The sequence below is a fragment of the Trachemys scripta genome, chromosome 3 (assembly GCF_013100865.1).
Source record: "Trachemys scripta elegans isolate TJP31775 chromosome 3, CAS_Tse_1.0, whole genome shotgun sequence".
In the NCBI taxonomy this organism is placed as follows: Eukaryota; Metazoa; Chordata; order Testudines; family Emydidae; genus Trachemys; species Trachemys scripta.
Window position 1 is genome coordinate 47,765,791 of NC_048300.1, and position 24,502 is coordinate 47,790,292.

General features: G+C 44.6%; 1 pseudogene; it reads left to right on the top strand.

Moving 5' to 3' along the window:
- Positions 1-8,149: 8,149 nt before the first annotated feature.
- Positions 8,150-22,545, top strand: LOC117874414 (annotated as a pseudogene).
- The last annotated feature ends 1,957 nt before the right edge of the window (positions 22,546-24,502 follow it).

Genomic DNA, 24,502 nt, shown 5'->3' on the forward strand with positions numbered 1-24,502 from the left:
TGCAGAAAAGTCTTCAGATTTCTGATGTGGGGAGAGAATCATCAGGATTTGGTAGCAGCCTGGCTCTGTGTGGATATTGACAAAGAACCATCCTTGAACCTGAAGCTGGCATGTTGATGCAGAACAATCCTTCCAGTACAGGACACATCAGAGCTGAGATACCTTCTTGTTTATCTTGTGCTATGGAGCTAAGAACCAAGACTCAAAGTAGACTAGATCCTGGCCCTGCTGTGGTCCATTTACAATAGTCTAGTAGCACAAGGGGCCTGAATGCTGGGTTGGGTGAATCTTTGGTTAGGTTGAGCCAGCCCTGCGCTCCCCGCTCCCCCTGTAATCCTTGGCCCCCGGTGATCCTTGGTGTGCGTGAGGCATTAAATGTGTGGCTTAGGGAAAGGATTTGGCTGGAACACTGTTGCACCCTTGACATCTTTGGCTGTTATAACAGTTCCCTGAGGGCTGTTACTAGCCAAGGCAAGTTAGAGCAGCCGTTAAGATCCCTCACATGCATAAAGCATGTACTTAACTTTGCAGGACTGGCCCCTGTTTAAATCATTAATTCTATTCCTTCCTATCTGGCAGTAGTTTGCCAAAGAGAACTCTCAAACAGATTGTGTAACTGTGCTATCAGCGTTTACCCCTGAACTTTGTCATAGTAGCTTATTCTTGCCAGAGGGGATGTAATATCTGCTGAGAATTTTAACACAAGCATTCTCAGGTGACAATGGATGTGGTAGCTAATGTGATAACCTTTATTGTGCCAACAAATAAATAATATGAGGTGCTCGGCTTTCTCCCTTCTTCACAGCGAAGCAATTCCTACAGAAAAAATGCAGATACTAGAAAATGCCCACAGCCTGTCAAGAGTTAATCACTGATTTTCTCCTCCCTCCCCCACAGAGGTGATGAGTAGGGGCGGGGGTGAACGTTGAGAGCGGAGTGGGATGAGAGGATAGTTTATTGTGTGGCGCACAGGGTTTTTCTTGATAGAGGCTGCATATGCAGATTTAACCTAAGGGGTAAGATTTGGGGTTATCTTCGATGTTGGGGAAGCACAGGAACAGAATACCGCTGGGTGGGGCTGAGAGGCAGAATTGGCCTGGCTCTGGGGAGTTGGGGAAGGGGAGGGGTGCAGGCATGAGGTGAGGGGGCAAGGGAAACTATGGGACCCCAGACCCACCCCCCCTCCCTCAGGTCCAGTTGCCAAGAGTGGATTCAGGGGGTGCTGCTGCCTCAATCCTGGGCCCCCTGGCTTGGTGCTGCCACTATGCTGGCCCTGGGCCCCCTGCTCTTGGCTGTGGTCTGGTGCTGGGCCAGGAGGTGGGTGGCTCCCAGCTGCAGCAGATGGGGATGGTGTCTGGCTTCTTCATCTACCTGGTGAAGTCCTGCTTGGGGTAGTGGTGGTGGTGGTGGGGAGACTGGGCAGTGGGTGGAGGTGACCAAGCTGAGCTGCAGGGTGGGGAGATGCGGGAGTTACTCCTGGGGGTCCCAGCCAGTGAGCCCTGGGGAGATGCTCTGGTGGGGTTTCCACTGCCCTGAGCCTGCTGGACCAAAATAAATTGTCTTCTTGCTGTGGGGCAGCCCCCTTCCATGAAATGCCCTGTTGCTGCAGGTTGCACCTTGACACTAGGTTAATATAGTGATGAGTCTTGGGTGAGGACTCTATTGTTACTATTTATTGGACACTGCCCTGGCCTGCTCTGTGTCCGGCAGAGCACAGACAGTGAACAGAAAACGGGAGCAGAGGATTGCAAACATTTTCATAGCTCAGGGACCCACCTGTTCTTACCCTAGGGGCATAACATCCCTATGGCAATTATACAAACTGCCTACAGGGACAAGTAACCTTAGGAAAGTATATTATAGATTGGAAATGGGTTGGGCCAGTGCTATGTGACTAGCAAGTGCAGATCATAGCTTAGGTACGTATGCTTGAGTATCATAAACAACTTTATAAAATATATAAACTAACCACTAAAAAGAGTAGAAATTGGGGTATGAAGAGCTTACGGCAGGATCAGTGCCACAATTAGCAGTGACAATTGTATACAGTCATATCTTGTATCTGAGCTGTAGTGGAAGCTGTAAAGGGCGGGGGGAACCCCAGAGTATGCACCAGCTATGGTTGTCTCCAGGCTTAACTTCAGGAACCATTGTGATATAGATGTAGAGAGAAATTAGCAGACTAAATACAGATTTATCATCGCCTTTTCTCCTATATATGTACATCATGTTAAATCTTTTAACAAAACTGTTCTTAACAGTCTGAAGCAAATCTCTGTTAATTGGTCTCCATTTCTTGTATCTATGAAGACTTTTTCTACAAATTCTTCAGCTATCCATAGAGCCGCCCACTGTATTCAAGACCTGAATTTTGAAAACGTTTGTGTTTGTGGGTTGGTATTTATTTTTGGAAGATCTTTTGTATTGAATTTATGTAGAAAACTAAATGGGGTAAACCATTTTTTTGTTTTGTTTGCACATTGCCTTTGATTAACCTGCCTCTTTGAAAGAACAATGTCTCTTTACATACACAATATGGCTAATTTGTAGTTAGCTTTGTGTTACTTCTAGTTGAGCTGAATTGTAATACAGTCATGGAATCATAGAAATATAGGGCTAGAAGGGACCTTGAGAGATCATCTACTCCAGTACTCTGTGCTGAGGCAGGACCAAGTTTACCTAGACCATCCCTGACAGGTATTTGTCTAGCCTGTTTTTAAAAACCTCCATTGATAATTCCATAACCTCCCAAGGTAACCTAGTCCAGTGCTTAACTCTCCTTTTATTTAGAAAGTTTTCCATAGTATCTAACATAAATCTTCCTTGCTGAAGATTAAGCCCATTATTTCTTGTCCTACCTTCAGTGGACGAGGAGAACAATTGATCACTGACCTTTGTATAACAGCCCATAATATACTTGAAGACTGTTCTCAGGTCCCCTCTCAGTCTTCTTTTCTCAGGACTAACGTGCCCATTTTTCAAAAAAAAGTCTTATAGGTCAGGTTTTCTGACCCCCTTTTTCATTTTTGGTGCTCTCCTCTGGACTGTCTTCAATTTGTCCATATCTTTCTTAAGGTGGAGCATCCAGAATTGGACACAGTAATTCGCTGAGGCCTCATCAGTGCCAAATAGAATGGGACAATTACCTTACTTATCTTACATGTGACACTCCTGTTGTTAAATCCCAGTGTGATACTTGCCTGTTTAGTAACTGCATTGCATTGTTGACTCATATTCAATGAGTGATCCACTACAGTCCCTACATCCTTTGCAGCAGTACTACTGCCTAGCCAGTTATTCCCCATTTTGTAGTTGTGCGTTTGATTTTTTCCTTTCTAAGCATGGTACTTGGCACTTGCCTTTATTGATTTTCACACCAGTTCTCCAATTTATCAAGGTTGTTTTTAATTCTTATCCTGGCCTTTAAAGTGCTTGCAACACCTCCTAGTTTAGTGTCATCTGCAAATTTTATAAGCATATGCTCCATTCCATTCTTCAAGTCATTAATGAAAATATTGAATAGTCCTGAACCCAGGACCCCACTAGCTATGTCCCTCCCATTTTGACAGCAAACTATTAATAACTACTCTTTAAATATGGTCTTTCAAACAGTTGTGTAACCTTTTTCTAGTAATTTCATTTAGACCACATTTCCCTAGTTTGCTTATGAGAATGTCATGGGGGACTGTGTCAAAAGCCTTACTAAAATCAAGATATATGATGTCTACTGCTTCCCCCTCCTCCTTCTCTCCCCTCCCCTAAGGTCAGTAACCCTGTCAGAGAAGGAAATCAGGTCTGGAAACTGGGCAATTAAACTGAGATTCCCCATGACAGAGTGTTCCTTGTCCCGCATCTGACCTGGGCCATGGGGGACCCCCACTGCATGTACACCAATCTCTAAGCAAGCTGAGTGCTCCTGCCATCTCAGAACAACACTCTCCTAGATCATCTAAGAGGAAGACTCTCTAGGCCTCTCAGAAAGACTCTAAGGGAAGGGGCCCTGGCTCTCCCCATAGCGAACCCCCACAAAAAATACCTCAGTCTCCTTGTGAGACAACCATATTGGAGATTTCAAGTTCTCAATCTGGTACCATGGAGCTGCAGGTTCCTCAGATACCAGCAGTGCTGTTAAGTCCCTAGGCCCTAAGGGACTTGGGTCCAGTCAGATGTTGGTACTGATGGGACTTGATTGAGGTGGCAAGGGAAAAAGTCTGCCTCCACTAGATTGGAGACAACCCAATACTCAGTACCTAACAGTGTGGTGCTGCAGAAAACCAAGTGGGCAGTCAGCTCCAGGTGCTCCTTGGAGTGACCAAAACCACTGACAAACCTGTCTACTCGGACTACCACCTTGGTGCTGATGGCTCTACCTGTGCCCCAGAAATTTAGATAAGTCAGAGACCTGACTCCGGTGGCGGTTCCGGATTCTCATTTGCTGGGCATCAACCCCCTATCAGTACCGAGACCCACCCAGTCTCTGGACCCTCACTTATCTCCACTACCAACAGAGTCACCACAGTTTTCTAGTGGTGCTCTATCGACAGAAGATAATGGGGCTTTCTCTTTGGTCCTCCCAAATCTCCATCCATGGCTCTCCTATTCACTGCTTCTGGAACCTTAGGGGAGACGGAAGACAGCTGAGAGAGACATCCTGTCCCAGTGGTATGAATGGGACATCCTGTCCCAGTGGTATGAATGCCCTTGTATGCCTCCTCTCATCCCACATGGTTCCCTCAATTACTATATTGGGACCCCAAGTGGCGTACCACCAGCAATCCTCTAGAGCCTCTCACCTCGCTTGCCCACATGATAGCAGGTACTGCTTGGTAGTCACCTGAAGTGGAGCACCCATACAGACACTACTAGAAGAAGAAGGGGGGTACTCACCCTGTGCACTAACCGGAGTTCTTTGAGACTGTCCCTATGGGTGCGCCACTATCCACCCTCTGCTTCAGCATTTCCTTTATGGGTCTTTGCTGTGGAGAAGGAACTGAGGGCTCCTATGCTACTCCCCTCACCCAGCTTCACCCAGAATTTACTGTTGGCTGCTGAAAATTCAGATTGTTTTTTTTTTCCAAGACGTAACTTGGTTTTCTGTAGCAATATTTGGAAATACTGGTTATAGTTAAATATTATATAAACAAATTTAAAAACTGCTCATTTGGATATGCCTATTTCAGGATTTCCTATAGGAGCAAATGCCGTCTGATTTGTGTTGTCACTATTTGAACATGCGGCTGGAAAGACATTAAGTACCGTACAGTGTGGGAAACTGCTGGTGCCAGATAGAAAAGATAAGAACTCCTTTCCTCTGTTTAAAATATCAGTTACATTTAATAATCTTTTAGCAACTCAAAACACTGATGGCAATAAAGAACATGCTGCTAAATGTGTTACATCCGTGGATTGCAGAAGAGATTATTGTCTCTGTGTCCCCAGACAGTCTAAATGTAGCAACATGTCTAAGGAATTGTATTTACAAACTCTGGCTGTAATTCCATTGCTACAAGAAATACTCTTGGGAACTGGTTTTTAAACTAATACAAGACAGATGGAAATTTTATTATAAACAAACAAAAACTGCAATTACCATTGAAAACTCGGGAATTATGGGGAATTTTTGCATTTCCGGAACACAGTGTGTGTAATGTTTTAGGCTAAACCAACACAAAAACCTAAGTTATAAGAAACAGGTCAGCCATAAAAAGCTGTTATCTTTAAAAACAGCCACAATAGGAAACTGTATAAGTAATTTTAAATGGTTGTGGTGAACAAAACAGTGATTAACTTGAGTGCCCTCTTAAGGGTCATAATCACACATATAAGAGCTCTTAATGCATAGCTAGCTTTAATAGTCCCATTCACCTTGACCATAGCTAACACCTCCTCAGAGTTGTTAAGGTACATTAACACAGCTTTATTCACAATAACATATTAACTAGTGTTTTAATATAATTTCCTCTAACTTAAAAAATAAGAAGACTTCTCATTCAGCTTATCCCAGACCTTTCTCTTTGTTATACAATCTCTATTGACTGGAGTTGAGGCATCGGTGCACGGCAACCCAACAGCGCCCTCCACCAGTCGGCACCGCTCCCCGTCCACAGGACACGCCAAAAAGGCAAAGAGGTCTTCTCTGCCAAGGCACCAGAGCAAGACTGGGGGAGAGACTAGACCCACGTTGGGCAGCTCTTGGTCCCCGTCGGCCTTGTGGCCTCCGACTCAAGTTGAGCAGAGTAGCCCGGCCCACTCCAAGCCGGCCTCCCTGAATGCCAGTGGCCACATTAGGGTGCCCTCCATGCTGGAGGCCCTGCAGGCAGCTCAAGACGTTATGTCTCTGCCAGTACTGGTAGCACCGCTGTCGTCTGCTCCCCAGTCCAGGGGCAAGCCACAGCTCAGACCTCCGCAGTCGCTGCCTGGGTGGTACCCAGGGCCGGCGCTTCCACTAGGTGACCCTAGGCGGTCGCCTAGGGTAGCAGGATTTGGGGGGTGGCATTTTGCCGTCCTTGGCGGAAATTCGGTGGCGGGGGTCCTTCCGCTCCAAGTCTTCAGTGGAAATTCGGCAGCGGGTCCTTCACTCGCTCTGGGACCCGCCACCGAAGTGCCCCGAAGACGCAGAGCGGAAGGACCCCCGCCACCGAATGCTCAGAGGAGGAGCTGCCGCCTGGGCGGCAAAAACCCTGGTGCCGCTCCTGGTGGTACTGCTCACGGTCGAGGGAAGGTTCCTGACGTTGTTCTTCGCACAGTGACCACCCCGTGTGCAGTCCGTGCTGGTCCCCGTCAACCCCCACCAGGTTGTCTGGCTGGGTACTGACTGACAGGGGTTGCAGGCACCGCTCAGCCTCGAGGGACCGTAGACCTTGTGAGGAGAGCATGTCCCGTTGAGACAGGGACAGACGGCACCAGAGATCCTTGTCTCCGAGTGGCTACCGTAGCCCTTCGCGGTACGGGCATCGATGCCGTTCCCATTCTTCGTCTCGCTTGAGGTCCCCACCGCGGCACCGCTCCCGCAGCCCCAGGCATCGATTGTTGGCTCCCCAGTCCCGGGGCAAGCCACCGCTCGGACCTCTGCAGTCGCCACCTGGATGGTACCGCTCACGGTCGAGGGAAGGTTCCTGACACTGTTCCCCTCACAGTGACCGCCCCGTGCGCAGTCCTGTCCACATGCACCACACTGGGGCTGCTGGTAAACAACATCAAGTCCACTTTGGTACTGGTGTAGCGCATAGAGTTCATTGGGGCGATTCTGGACGCAACGTTGGCCACAGCCTCCCTCCCACCAGACAGATTAAAAACCCTAAGGGAGCTCATCAGCGCAGTCACAAGGTTCCCTGTTATGACCGCCAGAGCGTGCCTCGAACTCCTGGGTCATATGTCGGCGTGCATGTACATGGTTCGTCATGCCAGACTCAGGATGCAGCCCCTCCAACTCTGGTTGGCCTCGGTTTTCTCCCAGTCCAGAGACAGGATGGACAAAGTCCTCACTGTGCCCAAACTGGTGATAGCCTCCCTGCGCTGGTGGTCCTCACCGGGGAACATGCTCCAAGGGGTCCCATTCAGGGGCCGACTCCTGACTGTGGAGTTCATGTCCAATGCTTCAGACCTGGGGTAGGGAGACCATGTGGGAAACCTCCAGACCCAAGGTCTATGGTCCGCGCAGGACCTCACCTTGCACCTTGCTCAGGGCAGTCCATCTGGCATGCGTGGCCTTCCACTCGCGCCTGGCGGGCAGAGTGGTCAGGGTTCTCACTGACACCATGGCCTCGATGTTCTACATCAACAGGCAAGGCGGGGCCTATTCCTCAGCCCTCTGCCAGGAAGCCCTCAGGCTGTGGGAGTTCTGCGTAGCCCACAGTATTTACTTCGAAGCCACCACTTACCGGGTGTCCGGAACTCTACATGCTCCTGGTAACACCTCTCGTGGAAGGTAGCCTTCCTGGTGGCGATCATGTTCACTAGGCGGGTCTCGGAGCTCTGGACCCTGACCTCTGAACCCCCGTACACGGTGTTCCATAAGGATAAGGTCCAGCTCTGACCATACCCTTCGTTCCTCCCTAAGGTGGTCTCTGCCTATCATATGGGCCAAAACATTTTCCTTCCAGTGCTCTGTCCAAAACCTCATGTGCCCAGTGAGGAGCGCTGCCACCACATGCTGGATGTGAGACAGGCTCTGGCCTTTTACCTAGACCGTACAAAGCTGTTTAGGAAATCTTCGCAACTGTTCATCACCTCGGCCGAATGCATGAGTGGCCGGCCGATCTCCACTCAGCGGCTCTCCAACTGGATCACCTCGTGTATCCGTACTTGTTATGACCTGGTGGGCGTTCCCCCGCCGCCGATTGTGAGGGCACACTCGACTAGGGCGCAGGCCTCGTCGGCTGCCTTTTTGGCCCATGTCCCCATTCAGGACATCTGCAGGGCTGCCACATGGTCGTCGGTTCACACGTTCACCTCGCATTATGTGATCGTCTCCCAAACCAGGGAGGATGCTGGGTTCAGCAGGGCAGTGCTCCGTCCCGAGTGTCTGTGAACTCCTATCCACCTCCAACAGAAATAGCTTGGGAATCACCTACTGTGGAATGCACATGAGCAATCACTTGAAGAAGAAAAGACAGTTACCTTTTCCATAACTGGTGTTCTTCAAAATGTGTTGCTCATATCCATTCCACATCCTGCCCTCCTTACCCTCTGTCGGAGTTGTCTGGCAAGAAGGAACTGAGGGTGGGGGGAGCGCACAGTACCCCTTATACCATGCCATGGCGACGCCACTCCAGGGGTTGCGGTGCCACTCCAGGGGGCGCTCCCCTACGGGTACTACTAAGGGAAAAACTTCCGGCACCAGTGCACGTGGCGAGCACGCACACCTATTGCAGAATAGACATGAGCAACACATCTCGAAGAACACCAGTTATGGAAAAGGTAACTGTCTTTTTTCTATATCGCTAAATAGCCTTAAGGATTTGTGTACCATATATATTTGAAGAAAACAGACTATAATTAAGCAAAGTTATTAGCTAGTATGGGGGCTAGTATGGGCCCAGTCCTACTCACACTGGTATCACTGGGACTTTTTGCCACTTTTCACTGGAGAGTGACTCATCTGTTCTTTATTGGCTAGTTGCATCTAAAGAAGGGTCCCTCTATTCCGCTAACATCCTTCTCCAGCTTAAGTGACAGAGGTCTGGGTTTTATTTAATTTATTTATTTGGACCAATAGGACCATGGTTCCGGTAATGGATTTATAGCAGTTGATATGTGGTTTATTAAGAAGAGGTGGCAACCTTTCATAGCTAAGGTTGAAACTACAGTCCCAACTAAAACAAATCCTTCACATTTTGATTAAACTGAATGTGTACTTTTTATCATTCAGTCTAAAGTGTCACCTTTTTTGATACTTTTGGCAAAGTGTCTGATGTTTTGTGCCTGTATCTCCCCAACAAAATCACATTACAAATTTGATCTATGGGTAGATTATTTTTTAAGTAATCCCTTCTTTCCTAATTTAGTTCAGTTGTTTATCTAATAAAGGCATCGTCTTTCCATTACTCTCAACATTCTTATTCTGGTCAGCCATAATTTCATGGGTATTTTTTAACCAGAGACTGTTTAAGAAATTACTATTATTTGAAAATTAGATGGGATTCCTTATCAATGGGGCCAATAGATGGGGGTGGGGGTGCACATGGTGACAGAATATGCTCGTTCCTTAGCAGTCTGGTCTACTTTTCAAAGTGAAAGGAAATGCTGGAATCTAGTAAAAATTACTCTTTTTACATTTCCTACCAAAGGGTTCCCTTCTTGTGTGGGACATGTACACAGGTCTATTTTCCTGACAAAGTGACGTGCAGAAAATGTAAGTGATTTGCATATATAGGAGTTTGTGTCAGAGCTGAGAACAGACTTCTTCTCTCTGAGGTGGTAGATCCATGCATTATACACCAAACCACAGACCCTCTTACCAGGGCCACCCAGAGGATTCAGGGGGCCTGGCGCAAAGCAATTTCGGGGGCCCCTTCTATTAAAAAAAGTTGCAACACTATAGAATATTATATTCTCATAGGGGCCCCTGTGGTGCCCGGGGCCTGGGGCAAATTGCCCCATTTGCCCCCCCCCCCCCCGGGCGGCTCTGCCTCTTACAGAAATTGCTTCTAATCTCTGTACTTAGTCTGGTTTTATCATTGGCTAAATGAATAAAGCCTACCTACCTCAGTAAAGTGATCACAGATCAACAGACGAGAGCTCTGTGTCAGTGTAAAGCATTAGACAATCTGTTTTATGCCACTATTTAAATATATATATTCACTTTCCTATGCAAAAGAAATACGAATGATGGAGAGAAACCAACCAACCCTCAAAACGCTCTATATCTTGAGAATTTAAAAATAAATAATTTTTATACAGTTAAGCTTGCTAAATAACAGTGTTCTTAACTAACATCTCATTAACAAAAACCAAACACTTAAAAGTAAGCAAACAATAGATTGGGACAGCCCTTATTTTATCTACATACTAAACAATATCACTTTTATCAGTGATATTGACATACATATATTTCATCATAACGTTAACTCTAATCTTAAATAAATTGTATAGTATGAGTGTAATCTCAAAATATAAACTTAGTACCAAACTCTGATTAATAAAAGAGGAAGAAAATAAGTGGGTATGTGTGTATAGATACACACACACATTTATATATGACACAAATTCATTGGTGGTTTTGCATTGTCTTCAAGGAGAATAGGATTAGACTATTGATTTCAGTGGGCATTGTTTTAAGAGGAGGTGGCTCTGAATGAACGTGTATAAAGATGCAACAATCATGCACCTTCTGGTGTCTGTTTAAATTATCCTATGGTATAAAAAGGAGCTCAGTCACATACTTGTGCTGTGATTCACTTGATTAAATAAATCTGTATAGCTTTGGGAGAAGTATTTATTTTATAAATAAAAGCCAGTATTCTCTTTGAAAATAGTCATGCATGCCGTTGTTTTCACTCAGGTTGTTGTGAGCCCCAGTTCTGAAGTCTTTATTCAGGCATACCGCCCCTTAAATTCAATAGAAAGAATGCTGGGTTTGATTAAGGCACAGGATTGGGAGGCCAGAAACATGGCTTCTATTCTTGGCTTTGCCACAGATTCCCTGTGTGGCCTTTGGCAAGTCACTTCATCTCTGTTTTTCAGTTTCCTCATCACTAAAAAATGGGGATAGTAATGCTGCCCTACCTCCCTGCAATGTTGAGACTAAATTAATTAACATTTGTAAGGTGTTTTGAGATCCTCTGATGGGAGGTGCTACACAGGTACAATTTATTTACTAATGGGAGTTTGCCTGCATCAAGACTTAGGGCTAGGCCTCTAATTCATCTTAAATCTTAAGCAGGAAATCGGTGTGGAGGGAACAGGCAATATTTGCTTCTTCTCTTGTGAGAAGGTACACAGGCACAGAGCTGCCCTCGAACAGACAAAAAGAGCAAAAATGAAGGACACAGGCACCTCCCATCCCCCGCTGACGGATGTAGCCCTGGTGTAGCTGCAGCTATGTTGACAGGAGAATGTTCCCATTGACCTAGCTATCATTGCTCTGGCAGGTGATGTGCCTACACTGACAGAAATAACTCTTCAGTCAATAGAGGCTGTGTCTACTCTACGGAACTGTGGCAGCATAGCTGTGCTGGTATAGCCCTTATAGTGTAGACACAGCCAGAGAGAAGTCTGCAATGCCTCCTCAAAACCCTCACAGCGTGTCTATTCCAAGATGTGCAGAATACACTGACTTCAGTGAGGATTGGGGATGGCTGGTGCGTCTCGCAATCAGGTCTTGGTCATCTATCAAACTACACAAGATCAGGCTATAGTCGCAGATTGAGGCATTTTCTTCTAAATCTGGTATCCTCAAAATATGTGCTCTTGGAAGGAGAACCTGAAGCAAGAAAGAAACACACACACACACACACACACATACACACACACACATTGGGTTAAATTAAAGCCAAATCATGATGTGTCTGATGTATAGAACTCAGAGACTGAAACACATATGGAAAAATAAGAGTTCTGAAAAGAGGGCAGGCAGGCTTAATCCTTAGTGCTTGCAGGCATAGGTGCTGGAACTAGAGGTGCTGCTGCACCCCCTGGCTTGAAGTGGTTTCCATCGTATACAGGGTTTATAGTTTGGTTCAATGGCTCCCTGCACCCCCACTATACTATAGAATTGTTCTAGCACCCCTGCTTGCAATGCCCTTCAACAGGTGTGCTGAGTTCAGAACCATTTACACTGTTTGCTTTAGCTGTTGAATTACAGAGTGAAACTTTCCCCTGCCTCCAGCATGCACCCTTTGCAGGGAGGACTGGCTGACAAACGAAACCGGCCTCTGATGATGTGGGAATTTACAATGGAAAGATACCGTTTCCAAAAGGATTAATGGTTTTGTCTAACTGGATAATGTATTAACTGGGCATATATTGATGAAGGTAACTTTAGCATAAATTTCTCATGTACCATTGACTTCTAATGTAACAACGTTTAAAAATAAAAAGCCATACTGTATCATTGAGCTTCAGTAAACACTCTTTATTGTTTTCACTGGGGCTTCAGCTTAAACTCTGATGGCAGGATCTGACCATGAGAAATAACAATGCAAAGGAGCCATCTAGCTGGCTTAATCAGCTCTTTGAGGATTCTTCCTGCATAGGAGAATCCTTAGGTGGTATATGGCTTTGAGGCAGCGATAATTTGGTAGGGAACTAGACTAGGCAGTTGTATGTGAAAAGGAGGCATAAAAGAATCTTTGTGGCCCCTACCAGTCTTCTGCCAAACACAGCTCAGCTGGATGGAAGGATCTGGTCCACTGTATTAGTGGATCCAGAAGCAATGTTAGAAACGTTGACATTAAACAGTTGCTTTCCGGACATTCAGAGTGTTTACCTAGTTAAGGGGATTTTCTTCTTGCTTCTTTAAAATACATTTGCAGTATTTCATTCTGAACAGTGGTGTCTCGGAGGTAAAATAAATTGGAACAGTTCACTTTCAAACTTCATCCACATGGAGGTTTTTTTGTAATCTGCTGCAAGGTGTTTGGACTCGATATGCAAGGCAGGGAGTGTGGTGATGAGGTAGCTTGGTGGCTCACCTTCTTGAACAGTGAACCATATTGACTGGTACCTTTGAGTCTCATAGGGCACCAAAGAAATCAAGCGAGATTGAACCTCCTTTTCGATCAATTGATAAGATTAGACAATCAGTTTCCTTGTGATAATCAGGGTATTTTTAAAATCTTATCTTTTGTTGTTTATTTTGTTCTGTTTTTCACCCCTCATTCTTTTTACATGCTAAGTGAGGGCTGAGTTAAGGAATTACTTGGTGGTGGTGTAGAAAAGATCAGGAGCAAAGGGGTTAAATACTATTTTAAAAAATATTTAGTGTAATTATTATGAATCCTATATTTGAATAGCAATTGGATTGTTGTCTTTTAACACCCAAGAATGGAAGTGACTATCATGGAACATCATGTTTTAATATATTTTCAAGCATTAATATTCTACAGGTGATTGGGAAGTATGATTTTTGATGTATCTTTTGGAGGTTTTCTCCATTCCTTTGGACAGATTGCCTACCCTGACTGTGGTCCAGCCTTGATAATCTCAGACATTTCAGTGGAAGATCTAAATACAAGGATGGAGAAGAAAATAAATGTGCAATTTTAGGCCAAATATTACTATTTTGGGTTGCAGAGCTTATACAGAGATAGAGAAAATACTTTAATATTTGATACCATTAGACTTGGGTTTGTTCTTCAATAATTTCTTTCCTAAAGTATTGGGATAAAATGTCTAAAGCTCACCTTGGAAAGCATGTTGTGAATGTGTGAGAGGCGTTAGGGTTTGTGGATAAATAAACTTCATTGTCATTCATTCAATTAATAGTTTAGGATAAAACACACATTTTGGGTAGCAAACTAGTTGCAATATAGAATGGCTTTGGTCTTGGGGGGAAAGGAGAGGTAAAGTATAGCTACTATAGATTCATGGTAAATAATCTCAAATTTCTGTATGTTTGCGGGGCAGAAGGAGACAGTCATGTGATGGATAAGTACAAGTTCTATTTGATGGTTCTCTAATACAGTGGGTGCAGGGGATCCATTTGTAAACCTTGATGGCTTGTTGCAACCTAGTACATAGCTTTAGTGCAAAAAACATCTGGTTTGCTAAATATTTCTTCCCTACGATGTATAATACACACATTAATGTAATAAGTACTAAATAAGTGCGCCGCATGTACCACAGCAGAGGTTCCTGCGGCTCCTGTGCCACGAGACTGGCTGGGTTCAGCCCCCTCCTCTCTCCGGGCATTGTGACCTCCAGGTTTACAGCGCCACTCAAGTTTGGGCCAGGCTCCCAATGTGGGGCCGGTCACCAGCCAGGGCCTGGTGCATGGTATCGCAGCACCACCACTCACTCAAATTTGACCTGGAATCCCCCTGATCATCATGACAGAGAGTTGACTGGGCCAGACCTGTGTAGTGCTATGATCCTGTGCACCAGGTTGCAACGCTTGGAGTGGGGACAGGTTGCCGAGCCGAGCCGAGCCAGCCCAGAGGGACTGGAGCCCCAGGAGCCATTGCTGAATGTGGGGTGGGCTCTGCAACCCCCCCCCCCCCGAGACTTTCCAACCCCCACCTTCCAGGTCTCCCACATGACCCTTTGACATATTCTGAAGACCCAGTTTTGGGTTGCGACCCACGAGTTGTGAAACCCTGCTCTAATGCCACTGCTATAGTGCCTGGGTTTGATTGTGTTGCATCAGTGTTGCTAGAAGGTTGAGTTTGCACTCTATTCTTAAATTCCCATTTCTCATCTCCCCTCCCACTCCAACCCCCACGCCAAAACCCTGTAGTAGAGCACAATACATACCACCATAAAACTCAAGAAATATTTAATGCCATATTCAAAAGAAGACATTCTAATTATGTACTTTCATGCTGATGGTGTCCTCCAATAAAGAGATTAGTACATGTAGGTTAGCTAAAAACAGCCGTATGCCAATTTGAATGACTAGCTATGGGGTATGTGTTCTAATCTAGTTTTTACCCTCTACGACTAGAAAATACTCTCTGCAAAAGACTCCGCTCTGGCATTTCGGAAAGGATGAAGTAGCCTATCTTGGCCTTACAACTGCAGCAAATCTTTTTCTAATCATCATTATTAAATAATCTCCTAGATGGCCTGTGTCAGGATGAGTCAGGAGTTTCCAGTTTTATAAATTGTGCTGTATGTAACATGCATCTGTACTAACGCGGATGCTTTTGATCCGTCCCACACCCAGTTGTTCCATAACTACACCCCAAATATTTGCCTCTGGAAGATGATACAGTGAGGGGAAGGTGTGCAAAATAGAAACAGCATATATTTGAGTATTATTCCAACCTTAATGTATTGGTTGAAGGTGACTGCATTGATCTGTAATCCCTTTGGTGTCAGGAGTTCAGCAGTGGCAGTACGTTTTTGTTAACCATCAGTGCCAAGAGGTAAATAATTGACACAGATCCCCTCTAAAACCTGAATCAAACCTTTTCCTAGGCTCATTATTTCATTATCCCCTCATTATTTCAGTTTTGTATTTCATTGATTTTGTTTCAGCTGCATCCATAGGTGCCGACTCTGGAGCACCCACGGAAAAAAAATTAGCAGGTGCTTAGCACCCACTAGCAGCCAAGCTCCCCCCTCCCACCCGCCGCAATCAGCTGTTGGGGGGGAGGGATAGCTCCTAGGTTTGAGCATTGGTTTGAGCATTGGCCTGCTAAACTCAGGGTTGTGAGTTCAATCCTTGAGGGGGCCACTTAGGGATCTGGGACAAAATCAGTATTTGGTCCTGCTAGTGAAGGCAGGGGGCTGGACTCGATGACCTTTCAAGGTCCCTTCCAGTTCTAGGAGATGGGATAACTCCATTTAATTTAAAAAAAAAAAAAAAAAGAGGCACTGGGAGGGAGGGGAAGGAGCGGGGACAGGGTGTGCTCGGGGGAGGGGGCAGAAAGAGGCAAGGAAGAGGCAGAGTGGGGGCAGGAAGAGGTGAGGTCGGGGCTTGGGGAAAGGGGTGGAGTGACTGCAGGGCCTGGGGCGGAGGTGGGCACCTCCTGGGTAGAGAGGAAGTTGGCACCTATGGTTGCACTTAGTGGTCCGAACCAGGTTGGGGCATCTTTGTGCTAGGTACTGTACAGACATAGTAAAAGACAGTTCTTTGCAGTCTAAAAGAGAAGGTGTATTAGGTGGGTGAAACAAACAGGGAAGGGGAGTACAGGGTGATAATAATAATAGGATGTTTTAGCATAGGCTAGCTGTGTGCACAGTTCATATAGGTGTAATAAGCCAGTAAGAACACATAAGAAAGGCCATACTGGGCCAGACCAATGGTCCATCTAGCCCAGTATCCTGTCTTCTGACAGTGGCCAATGCCAGATGCCCAGAGGGAATGAACAGAACAGGTAATCATCAAGTGATCTATCTCCGGTTGTCCACTCCCAGCTTCTGGTAGTCACAGGCTAGGGACACTCAAAGTATGGGGTTGCATCCGTGACCACCTTGGCTAATAGCCATTGATGGACTTATCCTCTGTGAACTTATCTAATTCTTTTTTGAACCAAGTTATAGTTTTTGCCTTCACAACATCCCCTGGCAAACAGTTCCACAGGTTGACTGTGCCTTGTGTGAAGAAGCACTTCCTCTTGTTTGTTTTAAATCTGATGCCTATTAATTTCATTTGAGTGGTCCCTGGTTCTTGTGTTATGTGAAGAAGTAAATAACACTTCCTTATTCACTTTCTCCACGCCATTCATGATTTTATAGAGCTCTATCATATCCCCCCTTAGTCATCTCTTTTCCAATCTGAACAGGCCCAGTCTTTTTTATCTCTCCTCATATGGAAGCTGTTCAGTACCCTTGTTGCCCTTCTCTGTACTCTTTCCAATTCTAATAGATCTTTTTTGAGATGGGGCGATGACATCTGCATGCAGTATTCAAGGTGTGGGTGCACCATGAATTTATATAGATGCAATATGATATTTTCTGTCTTATTATCCATCCCTTTCCTAAAGATTCCCAGCATTCTGTTAGATTTTTTGACTACTGCTGCAACTGAGCAGATGTTTTCAGAGACCTATCCACAATGACTCCAAGATCTCTTTCTTGAGTGGTAACAGCTAATTTAGACCCCATCATTTTGTATGTATAGTTGGGATTACGTTTTCCAACGTGCCTTACTTTGCATGGATCAACATTGAATTTCATCTGCCACTTTGTTGCCCAGTCCTGTGAGATCTTTTTGTAACTCTTCGCAGTCTGCTTTGACCTTAACTATCTTGAGTAATTGTGTGTCATTTGCAAATTTTGCCACCTCACTGTTTATCCCTTTTTCCAGATGAGTTATAAATATGTTGAACAGCACTGGTCCCAATACAGATCTCTGGAGGACACCACTCTTTACCCCTCTCCATTCTTAGAACTGACTGTTTATTCCTACTCTTTGTTTCCTGTCTTTTAGCCAGTTACTGATCCATGAAAGAACCTTCACTCTTATCCCATGGCTGCTTACTTTGTTTAGAGCCTTTGGTGAGGGACCTTGTCAAAGGCTTTCTGAAAGTCCAAGTACATTATATCCATTGGCTCACCCTTGTCCACATGTTTATTGACCCCCTCAAAGAATTTTAATAGATTGGTAAAGCATGATTTCCTTTTACAAAAGCTGTGTTGACTCTTTCCCAACAAATCACATTCATTCATATGTCTGATTTCAACCAATTTGTCTGGTACTGAAGTTAGGCTTACTGGCCTGTAATTGCCAGGATCGCCTCTGGAGCCGTTTTAAAAAATTGGCATCAAATTAGTTATCCTCCAATCTGTAGTAATAATTGCAACTCATCACCTGCCTACCTGTTATAAAATAGCATCTGTGAATTCTGTTGGGAACAGGAACTGGAAATGTGGAAAAACTATCAGACGGCTGGAAATCTATTGGGAACAGCCTAATTGTGCAGACCCAAGAGGTTTACGTAAGTGTGACAATAGGAGCTGAGATTAATTAAACACTTTTTTTAAAATAAGCAGGTCTCTCCAGGAAAGTCTTTCTAAGGTGATAAAAGTTGGACAAGACTAAACTGTCACTGGATAAATATTTTCAATGAGCTACTAATAATTCAAGCCATGTAAAATCATTTATTTGTGGTCTTTAACATATTTACATATACTAAGCAGCTAATACACGCCAAGTGAAATGTGAAGTGCGTGTTGTAATGTTGAGTAGCAATGTTTTGTTTATGGGTGACATGGCACTTTTATGGTAAGTTTCTGTTTTCAGGTACATAACTTCTTGAAAACGTTCTCCTCTGCACTGCAGTTTCTCATATTTATTCTCAGCCTGAAGGTGAATATTTTTAGTTTAATTCTGTGCATCTCTCTGAGTTATTGGAGCAGGTGGGAAATGAGTTTTCTTCAAGTGTTGAAAAAATTATTCAGATGTATTTTTGCCCTCTAGTGGAAAAGGCTTAGCTTTTTTATCTTATTGTTGCAAGATGTAACTACTTGCTTTGTTCTCTTTTAAAAAGTCAGAATTCCATGAAATGTTATGCAAAAACAGTTAACATTATGATCGAGAACCAATAATCAGACTTATTCAAAATTTTCACTGCAATGGGTACTGTCACATTGCATATTTATGCAGCAAGGTATAAACTTAATGGCATATACAGGACTAGAACAGTACATACTTTGTGTGTGAGAGAGAGTTAGCTACTGCTACTACTATAACCTTGAATTTCCTGACTCTGTTGTGTGACTGCAGCAATACAGATGAGACCTTAACTTCTTTCACTGATGTTTTGGGAATACCACTTATGAACAGTTAACTAGGCTAAAGCACATGAGGTGTGAAGTGTTTGAGTGCAGTAACTTTTACTCTCTGATGCTGTAACACATTTTGAGGGATTACATTGCCATCCTGTGGTGAAGTGTGTGTGAAGCACTCCTGGCATCACACTAAACTAAGCAGAATTTCATGCATGATGTACTGTGATTAGGAGTAGACAGTTGGGAAAAATTAATGGATTTTCTCTCTGTAATACATTCAGGGGGAACAGGCTTATGAAAAACATACTCAAGTATCTGCTTATAGCTCTTTGGAAGAGCAGGAAAACTATTCTGAAATATGACTGGTAATTCCTCTGACGAAATAATATTGTGACTTCCATCTGAAGGTCTTTGTGCAATTCAAACACATTAATTTAGCCTTATAAGAACCCTGTGATGACAGTTAAGTATTGACTCTATTTTACGGATGAGCAAAGTGAAACACAACATGTTAAGTGATTTGATAAAGACACAGAGGTTAAGGCGTGTACAAGCCTCTCCAGTACAAAAGCAGGAATAGGAGAATAAACTGATGTCCGAACTTCACAGTCCTGTTGGTTCAGGGAGTCGGGCACAGGACTATGAGTCTGGAGACTTTGTTTCAATTCCCTCTCTTCCATTGTCTTGGTCAGTGTCCTTCAAGCAAGTAATTTAAGTTACTTCCTGACCTTGTCTTCAGTGGAGTAGATGAAAGGAGCCAAGGGGGAGAGAGGTGAGTTTTAAACATCTTAGCTGGTCAAGTAAATCCAAGGCTTCATGCGGAGATTTACCTCAACCAGCTAACTCACTTTAAAACTGCAGCTTGTCTTGTCTACACAAGGATTTTAACATGTTAGTTAACACAGCTTTTTTCCTACTTTAGGCCTGGCCTCAGGACCTTCGTTTTTCCATGTGTAAAATAGGGATACTGCCCACCCACCTTTATAAAGCATTTGAGAGCTACAGATGAAAGTACTAGCTAAATATTATCATTGCTGGAAATTTGGATCTAGGCTCCTAACCCTGCAGTGTCCAGTTGTTTGTACAAAGGGACTCCCTGCCCCATACCTCTGCAAAGCTCCTCTCCCACTCATGATACTACCGTTGGCTGGCTCCCCCAGTTCTGATCTCTAACTGGATTTAATAGTGGCTCAGAAAGCATTAATTCTCCACCTGTTTTCCTGCAGCTAGTTTGTAGCTTGAGGGGTGTGCATGCTAGGGAGCATGTCAGTTAATTCTGCTCCTTTCTGGCTTCTTTCTATGCAGCCCAGTGTTCATGTGGATATTTTGCAGAAGAAGAAAAATGTCTAAGCAAAAGGGAACGGGGAGCATCTTGTCTCTTTCTCCCTGTCACTGTGCCTAAGGTGGGTCACAGCTGAGCATACAAAATTCAGGACAGACTGTATAAAACAGGGCAGATACACCCCACCTGTTGGTTATTCTGTCATTAGCTATCACCAAGCCAGTAACAAAAGTGAACTTCTGTATCACCACATTGCTTAATAAGAAGTCAAAAACACTATCCCCTTAGGCATTCCAGGTGCTGGCTCACCACCCGGACAACCAGAATTTATGATGAGAGGTTACTGAAAACCCAGATTCATCATACATAAAGTTCTTCTGATCCCAAGGGACCAGCCAGTAAACTGCGTCAATATATATAACTCATATCTTACCCCAAAATCATGCTTAGAGTCAATCCTTCCATAACTAAAAACTAAAGGTTTAATAATATAAGAAGAAAACTAAGAGAATTATAAATGGTTAAGGAATCATGTACATTACAAGTTTCAGAGTAGCAGCCGTGTTAGTCTGTATCCTCAAAAAGAACAGGAGTACTTGTGGCACCTTAGAGACTAACAAATTTATTAGAGCATAAGCTTTCATGGGCTACAACCCACTTCTTCGGATGCATATAGAGTGTTAGTCTCTAAGGTGCCACAAGTACTCCTGTTCTTTTTGAGAATGTACATTACAAGTGATTTTCAGAGATTGCAGGTCAGGATCATAGCTGTAATGTAAATCTGCTAGTCTCTCTGGATTCACCCAGAGCTGTCATTCAGCTTCCTGTTTAATTTTTCCTTGTTACAAATCCAGTCCAGAGATGTGAAGCAGGAATGAAAACAAAGCAGAGATATCACAGCTTGCAATTTATAGCCCAGTGCAGGTACATGAAACTATACTGGCCCAAGATGGAGTCCAGGGTCACATGAGCATGGAAAGTTACCGGTAAAAGATGGAGTCTTAGGTCACATGTCCTCATCACATGTCCTTACTACATGTTCCCACATGCTTTGCTGACACACAGGGGGCCATTGGTCCCCACGCTGTCTGAGGCATCCACAGGAAAGGCTTACTGGGCATGATGAATTTCTTCAATTGCCCATTGAACGACTGGAGTGTCCTTAATGGGCCATTGACACATAGCTGTCTAGCCCTGATGTAAATCTATCTGAGGGGTGTCCCAAACACAATACTTGTTTGATACAAATACATAGCCAGTATTCATAACTTCAGATACAAAGATGATACATACATAAACAGGTCTACCATACTTAGCAATTCATAACTTTTCTATTGATACCTTATGTGACATACTTTGTATAAGATTTATTGCAACTTTGTAACAATGGTGACCAGGAGCACCGCCAGCTTTTTTGCCGCCCTAGGTGGCGGAAGGTCCCGACCCCGAAATGCCGCCCCTGACAGAGGCGGCGGAAGGTCCCGCCCCTGAAATACCGCCAACGACCGGGGCGGCCGAAGATCCGGCCACCGCGGTCACCACCCCCCTAATGTTAGCGCCGGCTAGGTCACCTAATGGGTTGCGCCGGCCCTGACGGTGACTCTATTAGTGTAAATAGAACGAGGAGTACTTGTGGCATGAAAGCTTATGCCCAAATAAATTTGTTAGTCTCTAAGGTGCCACAAGTACTCCTGTTCTTTTTGCGGATACAGACTAACACGGCTGCTACTCTGAAACCTGTTTGTGTAACTAGTCATTCTTAGGCTAGGTCTACACTACCCGCCTGAATCGGCGGGTAGAAATCGACCTCTCGGAGATCGATTTATTGCGTCCCGTCGGGACGCGACAATCGATCCTCAAATCGACGCTCTTACTCCACCAGCGGAGGTGGGAGTAAGCGCCGTTGACAGAAAGCCGCAGAAGTCGATTTTGCCGGGGGTAAAAGTAAGCGGGGTAAGTCGGCTGCGATACGTCGAATTCAGCTACGCTATTCACATAGCTGAATTTGCGTATCTTAAATCGACTCCCCCCTGTAGTGTAGATGTACCCTTATAGAGCATCACACTCCTTCTGCATGGGATCACTGGGGCTTTTCCTGTGGATCTGGTCCCTTGCATACAAGCAGTTCTGGGGAGCCTAAGAGACTTCCCCATGGCAGCCAGGACATTTTGAGAAGTGCTTTTGATTGTCAAGCTAAATAAACAGTGCTTAATTTACTGAGGATACCTGGGATGGGAGCCTAACTGGTGATGTGGAAATGAAAGAGGTGATGGCTTGTGGAGGGTAAGTCTGCATTATTATACAAGGAGAATAATCAGCTGTTTGCATATTTTATGCTTAATATTGTTTGCCATTGCAGGTGTATTTTAACAACTGTTGACCCAGACACTGGGATCATGGCCAAGAAGGAGCTACTGGAGAGGTAGCTAAAATATTAAAGTTATTCTAATCAGTTATGTATCCAGTACAGTTTTATTAAATTGCATAGACTGCGTAGACTGTCGGTCATTCATCAGTTAAGACTGAGCCAATCACAGCACGTCTTCCAATCTTCTCTCGCTCTGGCCATCCTTCACCATGCTTGTCCATATCTCCTTGTTAGGAAATCATCCCAACTCTTTGGAGGCCGACCGCGTGACCGTTTCAGTTCTCACGGATACCACTCAGATATAGCTGCGGCCCATCTGTTGTCACTGAGTCGGGCCACATGTCCCGCCTACTGCATGTTGCTGAGCCTGCTTTCAACAACAACATCTCACACTCCAGACTGCTGCCTAATTATTTCATTGGGGATGTGATCGCAGAATGAAATGCCCCCAAATTTTCGTTCCATCACCCTCTGTGTGACAGACAGTTGATGTTCTTCAGTCTTCGTCAGCGACCATGTTTCGCTGCCATATAGCATCGCTGGAAGCACGGTCGAGTTAAAAAGGTTTGCACGAGTTGTTTTGCTGATCTTTCCTTTGAGGATGTCCCTGATGTCGTTGAATGAGCACCATCCAGCTTTTTTTCCGCATGACAATTCACCTTTCTGATCGTGGCGCATGTTGACTTCCTGGCCCAAATAAACGTATTTGTTGGCCTCTTGGATCTGCTCTCCTCCAAGAGTTATTTGGGTTCTTGGCAGAACATCTGATCTCATATATTTCGTTTTCGACTGGTTCATTTTTAATCCGACTTGTATTAATGATGGCTGGGTGTATGGGTCTATGGGTATAGCTGACACTTCATCTATTTATAATAACTTACACATAGGTGTATATGTGTGTATGCAATATAGAGAACACATGTGATTGTATCCATCTCCCTCTGATGCTTTGTGGGTCACTTGCCTCCTTAGACTGTGAACTCTTTGGTGCAGTGACTAAGGGTCTTTCAACACAGCAAAGCAAAACCCGGGACTGGCCCATGCCAGCCGACTCGAGCTCACGGGGCTCAGGCTGTGGGGCTGTTTCACTGCTGTGTAGACTTCTAGGCTTGGGCTGGAGCCCGAGTTCTGGGACCCTCCCACCTCACAGGGTCCTCGAGCCCAGGCTCCAGCTTGAGCCTGGACGTTTACACAGCAATGAAACAGCCCTGGAGCCTGAACCCCGTAAATCCCAGTCAGCTGGCATGGGCCAGCCATGGGGTTTTTCTTTGCTGTGTAGACACATCCTCTGTCTTTACATGTGTTTGTACCGTGCCTAGCACAATGGGGTCCTGGTCCTGATTAGGGCCAATGGGGACTATTATAATATAAATATTAAGGCCCCCATTCGTGAAAGCCTGTGTTGGAGTGCTTTTCCAGCTAGGGTTGCTTTCATGAATTGAGGCCTAAATAAAGTGTATGTATATGCTTGTTGCAAAGGGCAGTTATTTTAAAGGCATTTGCAATTTGTCCCCAACATAATTCAACCTTGTAAATTAGATTTTTTATTTTAAATAGTTAAAAACAAACAAAAAGCCCTTCATCTGCTGGAATGGTCTGTATTTAAAACTCTGCAAGGAGAATATGTTCAAACCATGTAATCAAAGGGATGGCGATTGAACTAGCCTTTTACCTTTTGAAGACCTGGGACAAATTCCATCTGTGGTCACAATGAAAATAATCCTGAGTATTTAGTAGTACTTTATATATTCACAGAGCAGTACAAACCTCTGTGGTTTCTTCTTAGTTTTCATTTATGCCTGTCAAAACTCACTGCACAGTATGGTACAATTCAGTCTTATAGTGTTCCCTAAAAATGTTTTTAAATGGATTCATTCTTTATTTCAGTTGCTGCTTTTTGTGGTTCACTTACACATTCCATTTTTTCAGCAGCTCCTTATTTAAATATATTCTGCCTGAATTACTGGCCTTGTACTTATCATCTTAGGGATGTTAGAGCTGATGGTGGATAATCC